Raw genomic sequence first — 16,217 nt, 5'->3', positions numbered from 1 at the left:
ATTTGGTGCTACATTGTTTTTCTCAATGTCATGATTTAATATGAAATTTATCTTATTAAGATTGGGTGACAATCTGTTTATATAAAACCAACATTTAACTTTTTCCAACTCAGAGTTTAGTACCTGCATTACTTCTTGTATAAAATAATGTGCCATAAGCGAATAATATGCTGCAGAGTAATTAAGATACATTTGCAAGATCATTGATATACAAAATAAACTTGGTTTTTCAGTTAATACATGTTTAAATTCAGGTGGATCAACTTTAACCTGACTCCGCCAGATAGATTTGCTCCGCATATCCATCTGGAAACCTTCCGTTGAAGTAATTTTGGGAAGGGGCGAAAATACTGGTTAGCTGATTGGCCTATGTTGGTGATAGACGGGCCAAATAAACCAATCAGATCAACGAAGCATATGACGTACTCGTCAACATGCTTCGTCGTCGCTCTGTTACGAGCGACGACGAAAACACAACCACAAGCCAAGCTACTCTTGCTGCTGCAGGTAAAGGCTCGTTAGCTCAGCAGAGAAATACTCTGTAATTCCGATAAAACTTGCTCGATAGCCACGCTAACGCTAGTTTCATCGGCTGAAGCCGCCATGTTCTTTAGACTGAACTGTCGCGCTTCCCGTTGCGTCACACCTCAACCCGCCTCAAAGCCAACGCTGATTGGACGTTCGTTTGGTGAACGGCTCCAAATTTTCTTTAACGGAGAGTAGCCAGACTGATCTGCGAGTGAAACCTTGAAAGCTCGCGAGATCAGGATGGTCTCACGAGGCTAGATCAACTTGGCTTAGATCAAAATCTATAAATTTGCCTTGGATGCAAGAATCAGCTGCGTTGCAATACATATTCAATCACTAATGAAAGAAGTTTTAGTAAAATAATAAATAAATATAACATAAAATAACTGAGTTGAAGATTAATTGCTTTTCAAAGGACAGAAAAAAGAATATACAAGGGGCTTCAGGTTTTCAACTGCCGATGTTAAGCACATCATGGAAAGTTTTGGTGAGCTGAGGAAAACCTTGAACAATATCCAGACGGGTTAGCCTGGGAAACAGACGACAAATGTTAAGACTAATCTAACTCAAGGTAAACATCTGAATGTTTTGTTGTGTCATTATGTTTTGAAGTTTGACCGGAACTACATGACAAATATCAGATGGTGTCTGCAGAACGAGGTAAGAGGTAACTCCTAATAGTTATTGAAGGAGACAGAGCGCCTGCGATCAGCTTTCTCATATAATAAGTGCACACTTGGATTGTAAATACACGAAAGGGCGTAGTGCTTAGAGGTTATTTTATTTTTATTAGCTCCAGTATTGTTTTTGGAGTTTGTTTTAAACAGTGTTCTTGATGCTGAATTGCAGGGGGAAAACTAGTATCATTGCAAAAAACATTAGAAATGCATAAAGTTAAAGAGAAAATTATTAATTGTGCTAAGGAATATTATGTTGGAAAGTGTTAATCAGTTCACTTTTAAGTTTTTAATAAAGGGAAAGTTGTATATATTTGAAGGCAATACAGGCAATAAATTAACTTGGTCAAAAAAGGACCAGATTGACATCAAAAGTCTGAAAGTAGTTAATAATTTATATACTTATGAGACAGACATAATTGTGCTCCTTGGAGGACATTTTTCTTTGTTTGTTTTCTTGTTTTTTGGTTATTTCTTTGTTAAATTTGTACTTGCTTTAATTGTTTGGCATCTCCAGTAATAAAAAGCAACTTCATTCAGGGTAATTATGCAAATAATTTGAAAGAAAATGTTTTAAAGCAAAATTACTGAACAGAAAATGAAAAAAAAGATGCTGTTTTCACATACCTTTTGTCAGGGTTCTCTGTGTCTTGCTGCTCTAACTCTACTCCTCAGGTGTGTCTAGTTGGCTGAGGAGGCGTGGCCCACACCTGCAGCTCGTTGCAGGCGGCTTCCTCTGGCTTCTTAAGCAGAGCGCTGACAGATGGAAGACGCCAGAGCCTTAACCAGTCGTGGTACGACGTGGCCTCTGTCCCAACTCTCGGAAACCAGCTTGTGAGTTTTTGCTCTTCGTCTTTGACTAATTTTTGGATCTCTCTGTTTTTGCCTCAGATTTTGGTGCTTGGATGCGCTCACCTGTCTTGACGTCTCGTCCGAAGAAACAGACCAGCAGAACCTGTCTGCTCAGATTTTGCCCTGGCGCTCCCCTCATACTTCCTGGATGTTACCCCAGCGAGGCCTGAGATCCCCTCTCCCGGGTTCTGTTGGTTCTGTGTTCACTCTGGTCAATCCATCTGTCAACCGTTGCCGATGAGGCTCGCTCAGGATCCCTCGCCAGTTACATCAGCCGTCCTCAGCCACTAGCCGCCTATCTCCAGCAGAGTAAGTCATAGAGTTCTCCTGACGCTACTTCTTCCCGGTTAGGTCCGCCTAGCCCAATGGTAAGCAGCGCCACTTCTAGCAATTCTCCGGGTTCTCCTTTCAGAGTTACTCACTCCCTCTCTCTTGCAGACTCTCCAGCCGTGACGTTCTGACCCAGCCGAATCACCTGTAGTTCCGTCCGTAGATCTGCCTGTTTCCAAAATAAACATCTTAAAACTGTGCATTGCCTCCCGTTCGTATCTGCATGTGGACTCGTCACCTGAAAACCATGACACCTTTCACAAGGATCGGCCAGAAATTACAAAACATCACGTTTAACGGACCTGGTTTTGGCTGCATGTCTTATCTTAAAACTTGATTTTCTCTGAGTTACTGCTTTCAGATGAAGGACGGAAATCTTTGAAAAAGCCACCTTTCTTCCAACAGAAGACTGGAAAGTAAGCTCCTTCAGGCCGTGTGGTAAGAAGTCATGATCTAAAATGGACATGCAGGGATAAACAAATATGACTGAATTATGCTAAGTTTTAACCAAGGTAAAACCAGGTAATATTGAGATGAGGTGGTGGCTTAAAAATGTTTGTTGATTTACCGCTATTAACTGTTCTATCTTTCTGCTTCTTTTATTGCAAAGAAACCTGGTCAAAAATAATTGGAATGTGCTAACAAAGAGATTTTAGTCTCTTTAGACATTCTCAGATGATGAGCAAATACTGAACTGTGAATGTATGACGTGAAAAAGCGGATCCTGGTGACAGAAAAAAATAAATAAAAGCGGATGTCATTGCTTCTGCCTAATCCAGCTATGATTAAAGTTTTGGACAAATGTTGAGAATATTTGCAGAGCTGCGTAAAGGTTTAATGTGGAAATGTGATGCTACAAGGTTTAAGAGAAAAATATTATTCTCTTAAACTAATTTATTTTTGATTGTGTTTATATAAAGAGCATGAATTCACTGTAAAATATTTTGCTTATTTAAATTTTGAAGGGATTCATACCTCGGGGAGAGATTACTATGACTGAGGCATCGGACAGCCTTCGACCACAGAAAACAAAAATTAGTTTTGGCAGACTTGCCTTCATGCATTTCACTTCAGATTTTCTTGTACACAATTAAAAACAAAACACAGATAAGAAAAACACATTTGCGGATGTGTTTAGGACAAATCATTCAGATTAAAACTTAAATTTTTTTAAGTACCGATATTTATTTGTTCTTATTCATATTCATTCATATGTTTTAAGTCAGAGCTGTTATTAGCAGAGCTACAAGAGGGTCAAACAAGAAAATTATTTTGCACCAAAATAATGTTAATTTATGTGATGGAAACAGAGTAACTTAATAGATTATATGACAATAACCAGGTTTGACAACTTATGTGTATCGCTAATTGAAGCAACAAAGTTGGTTACATAGAGCTGTAAAAGAAAATGGGTGATAAAAATGTATGCAATTCAGACTCAATGAGGTAAAAGAATATAAATGTCAGAGGTGTGAATGTGTGTGTGAATGGGTGAATGACTATACTGTAGTGTGAATTGCATTGGAGGTCGTCAAGACTAGTTAAAGCGCTATACAAGTACAAGCCGTTTACCGTTAAAAGAATATAAATGCATAAACAATAAATATGCATGAGAAAAACTTATGGGTAAAGATGTTGAAGTGGGCATTACAGCAACAGTTAATAAGGTTAATTAATTAATTTTACAATATAAGCAGAATGAACTCTGAAACTTTAGACTACAGGCTGATACAAAGGATAAATTGCGAACACTGCATTTACTGGATATCTTGAAGTAGAGGCGCAAATAAGAAACAATAATTAGGATGCAGCTAAGGTTTGCCACTTCGGCAGACTTCAATAGAGGTTAAAGATTGTGACAGTTTTGATTGATTTTTCTAGGTTTGTAGGGTGGGTTTTTATACCTATAGGGGTGCCAGTCAGGTATCCCTCCTGACAAGTAGGATTTTAAGGTTTATTTTTTTTACCAGTCACACAAGGACCATACATTTCAAGGTGTAGACCCTTAGGTACAACGAATCACAGAAATGTTTGTTCCACAGGTTTTTTTTTGTATTTTTTAAATAAAAAAATAAACATAAATCCCTTCCCCACACAAAAAAATCCTTGTTTCCTCCCAAGTAGGCAGGATCCAACACAAGTTACCCCACAGCAAGAGCTGTGGTTAAACAGAAAATACATAAAAACCCATACACAATTTAAATTCTACAATACACCAACATAATCACAACACCACAAACAAAACATACAAAAAAATAGACTTAGAGCTCAGGAGATGGAAATCTGACACACAGCAGAAGCTGGAACAGGTCTTCTTTTGTTGCTTTCACTGGACAAATATACATTTATTTTAACTTCTATAAAAGGAGCACTGTGATTAGTTTTGCTTCATTTTAGGTTTTTGAATAATTCTAAAACTTACGGGAGATTTTGTATCTGTGACGTCATCAGCTTCCGGGAAGTTTGAGGTGACACGTCGGCTGGGCAGGAGCACAGAAGTGGATGTATTATTTATTGCTTGGCTTATATTTAAACGATCCGCGAGAGGAAAATCCATCCAGCAAAGAGAACTCAAAAACACAGCCTGAGGGGTTAACAGCCTCGGATAAATTATTTTTAAAGCCTCTGTCTGATTTGGTCGCGGTTGTCTCTTGTCTGTTGAGACGCTGACATTTTTGAAACTGGAGTCAGGAGCCAGCTTGAACTGTGAACAAAGCAGGTGAGTGCATGTGGTTAGGGGCGTGGCCAAGTTAATAAATCCCTACACATATCCATTAATTTGCATACTGAACTTTGTTTTTTAACTCAGATTAAGAGAAACAGTTTCCTTATTAGAAAAGAAACATACAGTTCAGATTTAACTTTTCAGACAGGCATTCTGAATCCACGACTGCATCTACTGAGCTCATAATAAGAAACAATTCATTAGAACAGCTGAAGCGCTTCGGACACAGATGCCACATGTACAGAAAAGAATATAGATGCAGATATAAAATGTTAGAATAGAAATAGATCCAAATGGCAAGAATAGCTGAGCTCTGCTTTTTTTTTAGCAACTAAAAATATCTGTGGTCCCATTATGGTCTGATTGTGAAACAAAGATGCAAGGGCGTAGGTTTGATTTGAACTTTGGTAGGGAACCCTACAAACAAACCTTCCCTGGTCTGACACCATTGGTCCTACGCAATATGCATGCTCCTATTTTTTTGATGCTCGACTTGAGCGTCAGGGCGCGTTTCCTCTTTCTAAAGAGAAAAGCAGTATTTCTTGCTACATTTATACAAATTTTATAACCACGACACACTAGATGCTGTTTGTTAATGTTTAAAGCATAACAGGATCTGATGAATGTCGAATTGGGACTTTTTTCCTTTTGAACTACCAGCAACAGAGACAGACGGTAAATATGTGCCTATTAAACCAAATATAGTCAAAAATATGTCTGTTGTCTAGATTTATCCTGTATTTTCTTTTGAAGATATAGAAATGTGCAGAGATAAACCCCACCCTTATTTTTTTCAATCTAAGATACTCATAAGATACTGTATCATAAAACACAGCAAAATTACACATTCAAGGGACTGCAAATAAATGTCATGTATTTACTCTGAACTGGAAGTAGAAGTGTCACGGACACTGAGCATTTCAGATATTAAATTCAAATTTCAACAAATGTACAATTGGGTTGTAGTTACTCTGTGTAGCCCATTTCATGTAAATTATCTTAACATTCCAAACACATTTCTTACATCATATATCTGAATGTAGATAGCAGCATCTCCTTACCTACATCTTCCCAGACAACTAATTATTTCCCTAACAATAGTGAGTTGTCAATGTTTAAATGTGCAGTAAATCTTAATACATAAGGAACATGAAGGACCCAATACTGTACGTTGAGTAAGATGGTGACACCAGGACTGAATTGTTACATGTGTTGTGCAATTATACACTGTTTAAAGTTATTTAATGTTTCATAAATAACTCTCTGTTAAGTATTGTCTGGTGATGATCTGCTCTTAAGCTGATATCAAGACAACGGTTGAAAGGGATGGATTCGAGCACTAGCGATCTTTTAACAGCAAAACCTGCACACACATAGAATAAAGGAGTGACAGCTTCTTTCAAGTTCAAGAATTTAATAACAGAAATAAAATGAACATCCAGAGAACATCACTATGTAATGCTGTTTACCTGAATTAACACAATATTTCGATTAATAAATCCTCTGTACTAGGCTAGTGAAACTTAACTAAACTACTAAGCAAAATGAAGATAAAAAGAAGCTAAGCTAAGGAACTATTTACATGCAAAACAAACAAAAGACAAACAAAAGTGGTTGATCATAATCAGAATACTTCAGTGAATCCTGGTTCACCGCAGATCTGATTAACAAGAACATGGAATGGAGTTAAAAAAAAACATCTGCCATGTATTTCAATCCACTCACAATGCAAAGCCCAAGTTGAACAAAACATTATTTGTTAAAATAATATTTTGAGGACCGGTTTGTTCTGTAAAATCATTTAAACCCTTATGACAGAGTTTGTTAATGCGATTCTCCCTCCGGGCGCATGGGGTCGCTGCAGCAACTCGGTAGCTAAGAGGTTATGACAAAGTTGCCGAAATTGCTTTGAAAACCGGCATTAATATACCATATTGATGCGGGAATAAGGCTTATAACACCATCGGAGGATGGCAGAGCAGAACAGTTACGCTTTAAGACGGACTCCTTTTTAGGGATCCGAAACCGGATGTTAGCAAGGCTAATATCCTTTTAGCTATAATAGATATGTTACTATTAGAAACAAGTCTGTATTTTATAGGGATTGGTTAGATAATGGTATTTGGTCTCCAATTCACCTTGTAGATAATAGTGGCCAGCTTTTAGCATTTAATGACTTCTGTGCTAAATATGGTAATTTTACTAATCTAAAAACATTCAAGCTTATTACCAAAGCTATTCCACACTCTATTTTGATCTTGATTAGAAGTGTTTTATCAACATCCACTAACCTTATCCTTCCTCAGCTTCCTCTAACCTTAATAGGTGATTGTGATTTCAGAGAGACTCCAATTCAAAATAAAACTATTCGTTACTTATTCACTCGTATCTTGTTTCCATTTCAATCTTACAAAAATTCTATCTTAGAATTCTTTCCTAAAGATATTGTGCCCTGTTTGAGAACACAGTTTTTGAAATTTCCTATTCCCCCCAAAGCGAAAGAAATTCATTATCGTACGTTCAATAATATATATCCCTCCAATGACTTTTTACATAAGCGTTTTGGATTTGAAACCAATTGTTGTTCCTTCTGCAATACTGATGCCAGGAATGTGCCTCTCCACACTTTTAGTATATCCTAAGATTAATAAAATTAATAAATAGTGTTAATAGAAAACTAGAACTGTGTCTTTGGGTTGGGGGTGGGAGTGGAGGGGTCTAAGGTGGTTAGCAGGGTTTTTCAATTTTGTGTAGCCCAAAGAGCTCTGCCACCTCCTAAGGGGTTGAGTGACATGAGGAAAAGAAAAACCAGAAAATACAAACATTTAGACCACAGGTGTCAAACTCAAGGCCCGCGGGCCAAATCTGGCCCTTCAAGGTAAATTATGCGGCCCTCGAGAGCAAAAAAAGGCATATATCCTTTTATAGTGTATAAAGTTGCTAAAACTGTGCCTCCTGTAAGTGTAACTCACCCCAATATCAACTTTTTATGCATATAAACTGTATAAACTGGGCCTAAGAGTGCTACTTTTATGTTACTGTGCATTTTTTTAATACTACTGTGTGAACTGGAATGAAATTATGAAATGAAAAGTATCGTCTCTACACATGCAAGCGGCCCTTTTAATGACTTCATGATGCAAAAGTGGCCCCATATAGAAATTAGTTTGACACCTCTGATTTAGACTGTGGCTCTCTGTGAAGACAGAGTTCCTCAACCTTTTAAAAAAGTGCAACAAATACTTATTCTGCTCATGTCTACATACCTATGAGCAATAGGTTTTTTGCATTAACATAAAAAAGAAGTAGAGGTCAAGCCCACACGTAAAGGGTGATACATGTTTCTTACTGTCACCTGGCCACAGCAGAGGCCTGTGCATCTCAAATAAGCAGATTAATTTCTTTCTATAATGGGCTATAAGCACAGCTCCACTACTTCCTGAACCTCAGCAGCTCTTTTGTTTCCTTTCTTTCTTTACTGGACAAGCTGATTAATCCAGGTGTGTCTGGCTGGTTACTGAAGTCAGACACACCTGGATTAATCAGGAGCTGCTGAGCTTCAGGAAGAAGTGGAGCTGTGCATGGAGCCTGTTTGGGACAAGACAATGGGTTGTGGTGATGTGAGGTGGAACAAAGGCACAGACTTGGAGACCCCTTGGATCAGTGTGCAGCATGAGCATGTATAAACTTACACAAAGTGTGTATAACTACATTATGTGTATGGTAGTAGTTGATGTGCCAGTATATTGTTTGCTCCTATAAGGTGAGTTGACTCCGGTCAGTGAGTCAGCTAACATGAGATCATCTCTGGTTTCTTCAAGGCGTTCTGTGTCTGAAAAGCCATCAGCCCCGGTATCCAGAGGTCTGGATAAAATAAGAGGAGAAGAGAATGTATTATGTGCAGAACTGACATTTTTAAGACACAAGAAAAAGATACAACTAATCTGCCTCTTAGTTCTGCCACAGCAAGGAAAGTGCAGTGGAACTCATGTTCAGTGCAGAGACTCAGAAAGAGGTTATATCCTCAGACAATTAGGCTTCTTAACTCAAACCTGAGTCACTCTGTTTTACATAGCAAACTTCACACACTACATTACTCACTACGTTACTTTATCACTTAAATCATGTCAACGCTTTATCACTTGAACTTTAATAATCCTCTAAGTAAAATTTTATCTCTTCTCATCAAGTGTTCTTTCCATCAGTGTTCCTATTTTCCTCCACCCATTTAATCTCCTTTCTGACTTCCTATCCTCTTCCTCTCGTATCAATCTTACATTATTCTAAAACAGACATTATATAATTAAAATCAGTTCCAAAAACATTAGAATGTACAACATGAAAACTTCCAATTATTGTTATTTTTATTATTATATCATCTAATTAAATACTACAAATCTAATTACCACAATATTAGGAGCTACAAGCAAAAACAACATAATAAATGGACATTAAACAGGTGGTTATCTCTTCCTCCATCATTCTCAGATCATGTAGATCTTTTTTCATTCAGTTCTCCTGTTACTGACTCCTATTTTTTCATGAGGAGCTTTCATATATCCAAAGTGAGCAGTAGAAAAGCTAAACCTAAGACTGGAAGTCTATGCTCATAAATCAGCAAAACAGCTTGTAATAACTCTACTTCCAACTATCTGAAATATAAACTAAAGGTCACCAATCAGTTCTAAAACATCTTTAGAAGAACCCTTGTTGATCCCTGGAGAACCAGCGTACCAGTTTAGCGGTTTACAAAGAGTTTTCAATTATTCTGTTACAATTTATCCAAGTGTCTTTTATTGATGTGAGCAGCAACTCGTGGTCTTGTCTTACTTTTTATTGATAATTTTTAACCTGGACAAAAACTAAACATTTATCACAGGATCAGCCCGATCCAAATACTTACCATGACACAGGGCAGCTCCCCTTGTAACAACGAATTTCCACTTGTTCTTCTTCTGTTTTAAAAGTGGTGCGCTCTTCTTCTTCTTTTTCTTCTTCTTCTTCTTCTTCTTCCTCTTCGTGTTTTAATGGCATCTGACATCCAAAAGGATCATTACCGCCATCTAATGGTGCGTGCAGCGCACCCAGTTACCGCAACACTTATTCCCCCTCGGTAAAATCGGTGACATTTCCGGGGACAGTTTTAGCCGGGGACAGGTGGTCCAAAACGGGGACAGTCCCCGGAAATCGGGGACGTCTGGTCACCCTAGCTGAGGAAGCAGAACAAAGCTGGCATAGACGGATTCCTTCACTTCGGCATCTGTTTTAAGCAGAAGTGAGAGACTTATCTTTGAATTGGCTGGCAGTTTCTCCCTATGCCAGGGAGGAACTGAATTTCAGAAAGGCTCATTCCCTTCTGCTCGCGGCCTCTTCTAGGCCCCATCGATGGTTCCGGGAGGCCTTCAGTCACATGGCTCCCCCCTCTCCTTGAGAGCTGGTCATCTTTGTGTCTCAGCAGCTTGGAGTCAGGAGAAGAGAGTCGAAGAGAAGAGAGCGGGCAGAGGTGTGCTGTGTCTTTTATCTGTGAGGAGGTGGTCACAGCTGACCTCCTGCCGAGAAGAAGGGACGAGCAAGAGATGGGGAGAGGAAGGCTTCTCCTGGCCCCCCCTTATCCTTTGCAGCAGGAGTGGACTTTCTTGGTTGAATCATCCACTGTTCAGGATTCAATCTGAGATCACTATCATGGCATAACACATGAGAGGTTGTCCATTTCATCATATTAATGAGAACATATTAATATGCTATTAGTATATACTATTATGACTATTAAAGAACAGCAGATTAAACTTAACATAACATATGTAAAGGCCTATATTAAATAAATGTTGTGACCACATCAACAGATTAAATAATTTCTTACTTTTTGGTGTACCAAATTACCCTTGTAATGATGAAATATGTTACGGGCTAAGCCCCTGATGATGAGAATGTCTAGCTCCGCCCCTGGTTGGTACTAATTTACTAATGGACAGTGTGGAAATCTATGTCCAATAAAATCAATGTAAATAGTGTTCCTCTGTTTTATTTGTCTTTACCCTTATTCTAGAAGTAGAAATAGTCAAATAAATAGCACTATTATTTTGTGGAATCCTAATTATGCTATTATAACTAAGCAAAAGTCTGAACAAAAAATAGCAGTTTAGGCGGCATCTAGTGTTCTTATAGTGTATATTATGTAAAAGAAATTATACCTGCTATTTATGCCTAAACTGCCTCAAAGGGTCAACAAAAAATGAAAGCAACAATAGCAACGAGATACTGGTAAAAGGGAAACCCTCACCTTTTCTTTTTCAGATGGCTGTGGCTAAGAATCTGAAATTTTAACAGCCTACAGTCTTTGCTTTTCCATCTTTCCAGCAGTCTTCAGAATGCCTGCCTGGCACAGAATATTGAGTTTTATAAAAGAGATTAGTTTTTGTAGATAAAATGTATTATTCTTCAGAATTAAATGCTATTTTGAGATGGTAATGTTAGTTACTTACATTTCTCAAGTTCAACAAATCAAAACTCTCTCCTGCTTCCGTTCAGAACTGCGTTCAGCAGCTTTCACCTATTTTAGTGCAGATAATGTTTAGTTTCTTAACTGGGACTAGTTTCGTAGCCTAGTATAATTGTGGTAACCGCAGTATCCCAGTATTAATCAAAACTTAAATCTCGCGCTCCAAGCACGCACGCACATGCACGCACACACACAACAGAAAACAGCTAATCAGGAAGAGGGAAGGCGGAATTTAAGGCAGCACAACCAATGAGAGTGGAGTTAAAAGGGGGGTGTCTGTTCGCTCCACTTGTAAAAGCAAAATCTGTCGAGCTCTATCTGGCATTGAGACATCAATTCCTATTGCCACATTGCTAGACACGACATTGAAAAAAAAAAAAAAAAAAAAAAAAAAGGGGGGGGGGGTGTCTACTTTGGCAATCAAAGGCCAGACGCATTAGTGATTGGCTGCGAGGAGCGCCAAGCCCTGCCCCCGCTGGCGCACAGCAGCGTTGAAATAACACCGTTTGATAAATTAAATAATTATTTTTGTTCTTTGACAATGTATTTTGGGAAAACTGGTTAGTTATAACTTGTTTTAACTTGTGGTGGGAATTTATGACAATGTGTTGTGAGAAAGACTGATTCAGTCTCTGTATTCCTTATTTTGCTTATATTTGCTGTATTCTGAGTTCAATGTTTTTTTGCTTTACACACTGCTGAGATGCTGGGAACGGTTTTTGTTTTGGAAATACGTTTTGGAAACGGGACAAACAGCCCAGATGGGAGAAAGAAATGGCCACTCTTGCTCCCATCTGATACTTTGTTTATGGGTATAAAAAGGAGGGAACCGCCCTCAGTCGATGAAGTCTGCCAGGGGAAGATGCCCGGCCACGTTGATGTTGCTCTAACCGGACTGACCGACTTCCCAGTTCTGTGCCATGGTAAAAGACCTGTTGAACAGCACTGAAACAACTCTGGTGAAGGTCACTAATGATATTCTCATGGCCTCAGATAATGGACTTGTGTCTGTACTTGTCCTGTTAGATCTCAGTGCTGCATTTGATACAGTTGATCACAATATTCTCCTACAAAGACTTAAACATACTGTAGGGATTAAGGGGAAAGCATTAGGCTGGTTTAAATCTTATCTGTCGGACAGATTCCAGTTTGTTCATGTTAATAATAAATCTTCCTCAAACTCTAGGGTCACCTGTGGAGTACCACAGGGTTCAGTCCTTGGACCAATTCTCTTTACTAAATATATGCTTCCGATCGGCAAAATTATCAGACAGCATGGGATTAATTTCCACTGTTATGCTGATGATACTCAGCTATATTTATCCATAAATCCTGATGAATCCAATCAATTACTTCGACTGCAGTCATGTCTTGATGACATCAAAAGCTGGATGACTTTAAATTTCCTGCATCTAAATTCTGACAAGACTGAAGTTGTAATCTTTGGGCGAGAGTCCTCAAAAAATAAACTTCTTAACCAATCACTTAATCTGGGTGGCATTAACTTGGCCTCTGGTAATAAAGTAAAAATCCACATTTAAATCCCATATTAAACAGGTTTCCAGAGTTTCCTTTTTTCACCTCAGGAATATCGGCAAAATTAGAAACATTCTGACCAGGAGTAATGCTGAAAAACTGGTCCATGCATTTGTTACTTCAAGGCTGGACTATTGTAATTCTTTACTATCAGGAACTCCACAAAATGCAGTTCAAAGCCTTCAGCTGATCCAAAATGCTGCAGCAAGAGTTCTGATAAAAATCAACAAGCGGGATCATATTTCTCCAATTTTAGCTTCCCTTAATTGGCTTCCTGTTAAATCAAGAATAGAATTTAAAATTCTTCTTCTAACGTATGAAGCCCTTAATAATCAAGCTCCATCATATATCAGAGCTCTGATTACCCCGTATGTTCCTAACAGAGCACTTCGCTCTCAGACTGCAGGTCTGCTGGTGGTTCCTAGAGTCTCTAAAAGTAGAATGGGAGGCAGATCCTTTAACTATCAGGCTCCTCTCCTGTGGAACCAACTCCCAGTTTTGGTCCGTGAGGCAGATACCCTGTCTACTTTTAAGACTAATCTTAAAAGTAGACAGTAATCTTACTAAACTTTCCTTTTAGACAAAACTTATAACTAGAGTGGCTCATGTTACTCTGAGCTACCTTTATAGTTTTATTGCTATAGGCTTAGGCTACTGGAGGATATCAGAATCTAATTTTCTCAGAGTGAGAAAATTTAGATTCTGATATCTTCCAGTACTGTTCTTCAATTATGCATTACGTGTTGTCATTTCTGCTTTAACTTTCTGTTCTCTCTCTTTTATCTTCATAGTAGGTACACCTGGTCTGGCGTTCTGTTAACTGTGACATCATCCAGAGAAGACGGCATACTACCATCTAATGTAGAACAGATTACTGGATCAATGTGTGCTTCTGTGCTTTTTTGTCTCTCTTGTTGTGTCTCTGCTCTGTCCTCTGTAACCCCCAGTCGGTCGAGGCAGATGACCGTTCATACTGAGCCCGGTTCTGCCGGAAGTTTTTTTTCCCGTTAATGGGGAGTTTTTCTTCCCACTGCCGCTTCATGCTTGCTCAGTATGAGGGATTGCAGCAAAGCCATGTACAATGCAGACGACTCTCCCTGTGGCTCTATGCTTCCCCAGGAGTGAATGCTGCTTGTCGGGACTTTGATGCAATCAACTGGTTTCCTTATATAGGACATTTTTGACCAATCTGTATAATCTGACCCAATCTGTATAATATGATTGAACTTGACTTGAGATGACATGTTTCATGATTTGGCGCTATATAAATAAAATTGAATTGAAAAGCGCATGGAGCTGAAAACAGGGAAATGTCCGACCATACAGGCTTGATGAAACTCAGCCTGATTCACCAATGAGGTTACAGATCTACACTGATAAAAAAAGTGTAACATTGTAATAATATGGTCAATAACTTAAAATTATATTTTATCCAGTATTATAAGAACAATTGTGTTTTTTTCTGTTTTAACCCACTAATTGAACAATAACGTGTTAAAGCTTCTCTTTCACTTTTTAACAAAAGTAATACATGTCTATTTCCATGTCTGGTCGGATAAAAATGAAACTCAGTTGACTGGACCGGCTCTTCCAGGGTCCAGTCAGCTCCACCCCGCCACCTGGAAAATTAACATAATCTCACTCTTAATTTTTGATAAAAATTGAGAGGTCTGCTAATGCTGTTAGTTTACGGTAACATTCGCTCTTCCCAGATATACAACTATGGCTCGTTTCAAACATAAGGTTTGTTTTGTGCGCTCCACCATCGTCCGATAGAGCTATGAGCATTGTTATCACATTAATAGGTTATATTAATGACGATTCAAAGGTTTTTTGTTTAATTTTAGGATTAGCCGTGGTTAGCGACCCCTAGCTATAATCTAAGGTATAAGAAGTTGTCACTCCTTATGCTATGTACGTGCAGTTTGCCATTAAAAAAACGGCAGTGCTCGGATCACTCCATCCAAATATTGTCCTGATATCAGCTCTAGAGCTGATATTCACCGGACTCTACCTAACTATTAAACATTAAATAACGATAAAACAGTGTGTAATTACACAACAGTATAAATCACTTTTTTGAAGTTCATCCTGTGGAGCCACAATCTTTTGACTTGAGAACCAGCAAATGTTTTTTTTTGTTTACAAGTTTGTTGTGGGTAAAAGGACTGTACTTGCCATTGTGGAGGAACATGTTAAATATCATGACACAAATGACCATATTCTGGTCTTAATGATATTTTATTTTGATGCATCCAAGAGAAGGAATGAGTCAACTCAGTTCAGTGTTCACACGAGACACTGAACTCCACGCCCCCCTTTGTGCTCATTTGTGCACAAAAAAAAAAAAATCTAATCATAACAACCCAACAGGCTATCATTTAGTGGACAAAACTCAATAATTGAAACATGAGTGCTTGCATGAAAACTGAAGCAAAACCGATAGTATTTATAATATTCGTCACCTACTGCTATTCTAGTTTCCTGTAGTTTGGCTGACCTGCAGTATTACTTTAAATATTTTAATGCACAAAAAAAACAAAAAAACAAAAACAGACTACTTAAAAACATCAGATTTTAATTGATTTATTGCAATAAAGATATACAAAGTACTTGTAATCATAACTGTTAAAATGTTAGAAAAAGCATATCTATGACTGTTAACAGTACAGTGACTCAAATCATTACTGCTCCAACCAGCCAGGTCAATTCCATCTATGTTCGCATGAAAGCGGCAGGACACCGCTGCATCTTCTCCAGTTCTTTGTCTCAAAAGGCATTGAAAAGATAGAAAGTCAAAAAATACTATTTTGCTAACATTAAAAAGCAAGCAGAGCACTAACAGAAAATACACCATGCAAATTAACTTTGAACCGAAACCAAAATATTACACATGAAAAAACAGAAAAGAAATTCCAGAGCTAAAATAAATACTTTCTTCATACTAAATGTAACAATATTATTCCACTCCCTTAGACTAAGAAGACTATTTACAGGTTAGGCCATGTTTGTGGGAATTAGGCCAGTATCTGCAAGTTTTTAGGATTGTGATTCTTTTATGTTGGAAACT

The sequence above is a fragment of the Fundulus heteroclitus genome, unplaced genomic scaffold, assembly GCF_011125445.2.
Source record: "Fundulus heteroclitus isolate FHET01 unplaced genomic scaffold, MU-UCD_Fhet_4.1 scaffold_107, whole genome shotgun sequence".
NCBI lineage: Eukaryota > Metazoa > Chordata > Actinopteri > Cyprinodontiformes > Fundulidae > Fundulus > Fundulus heteroclitus.
The sequence above is the reverse complement of the archived record's forward strand: the minus strand, read 5'-3'. Positions refer to the sequence as shown.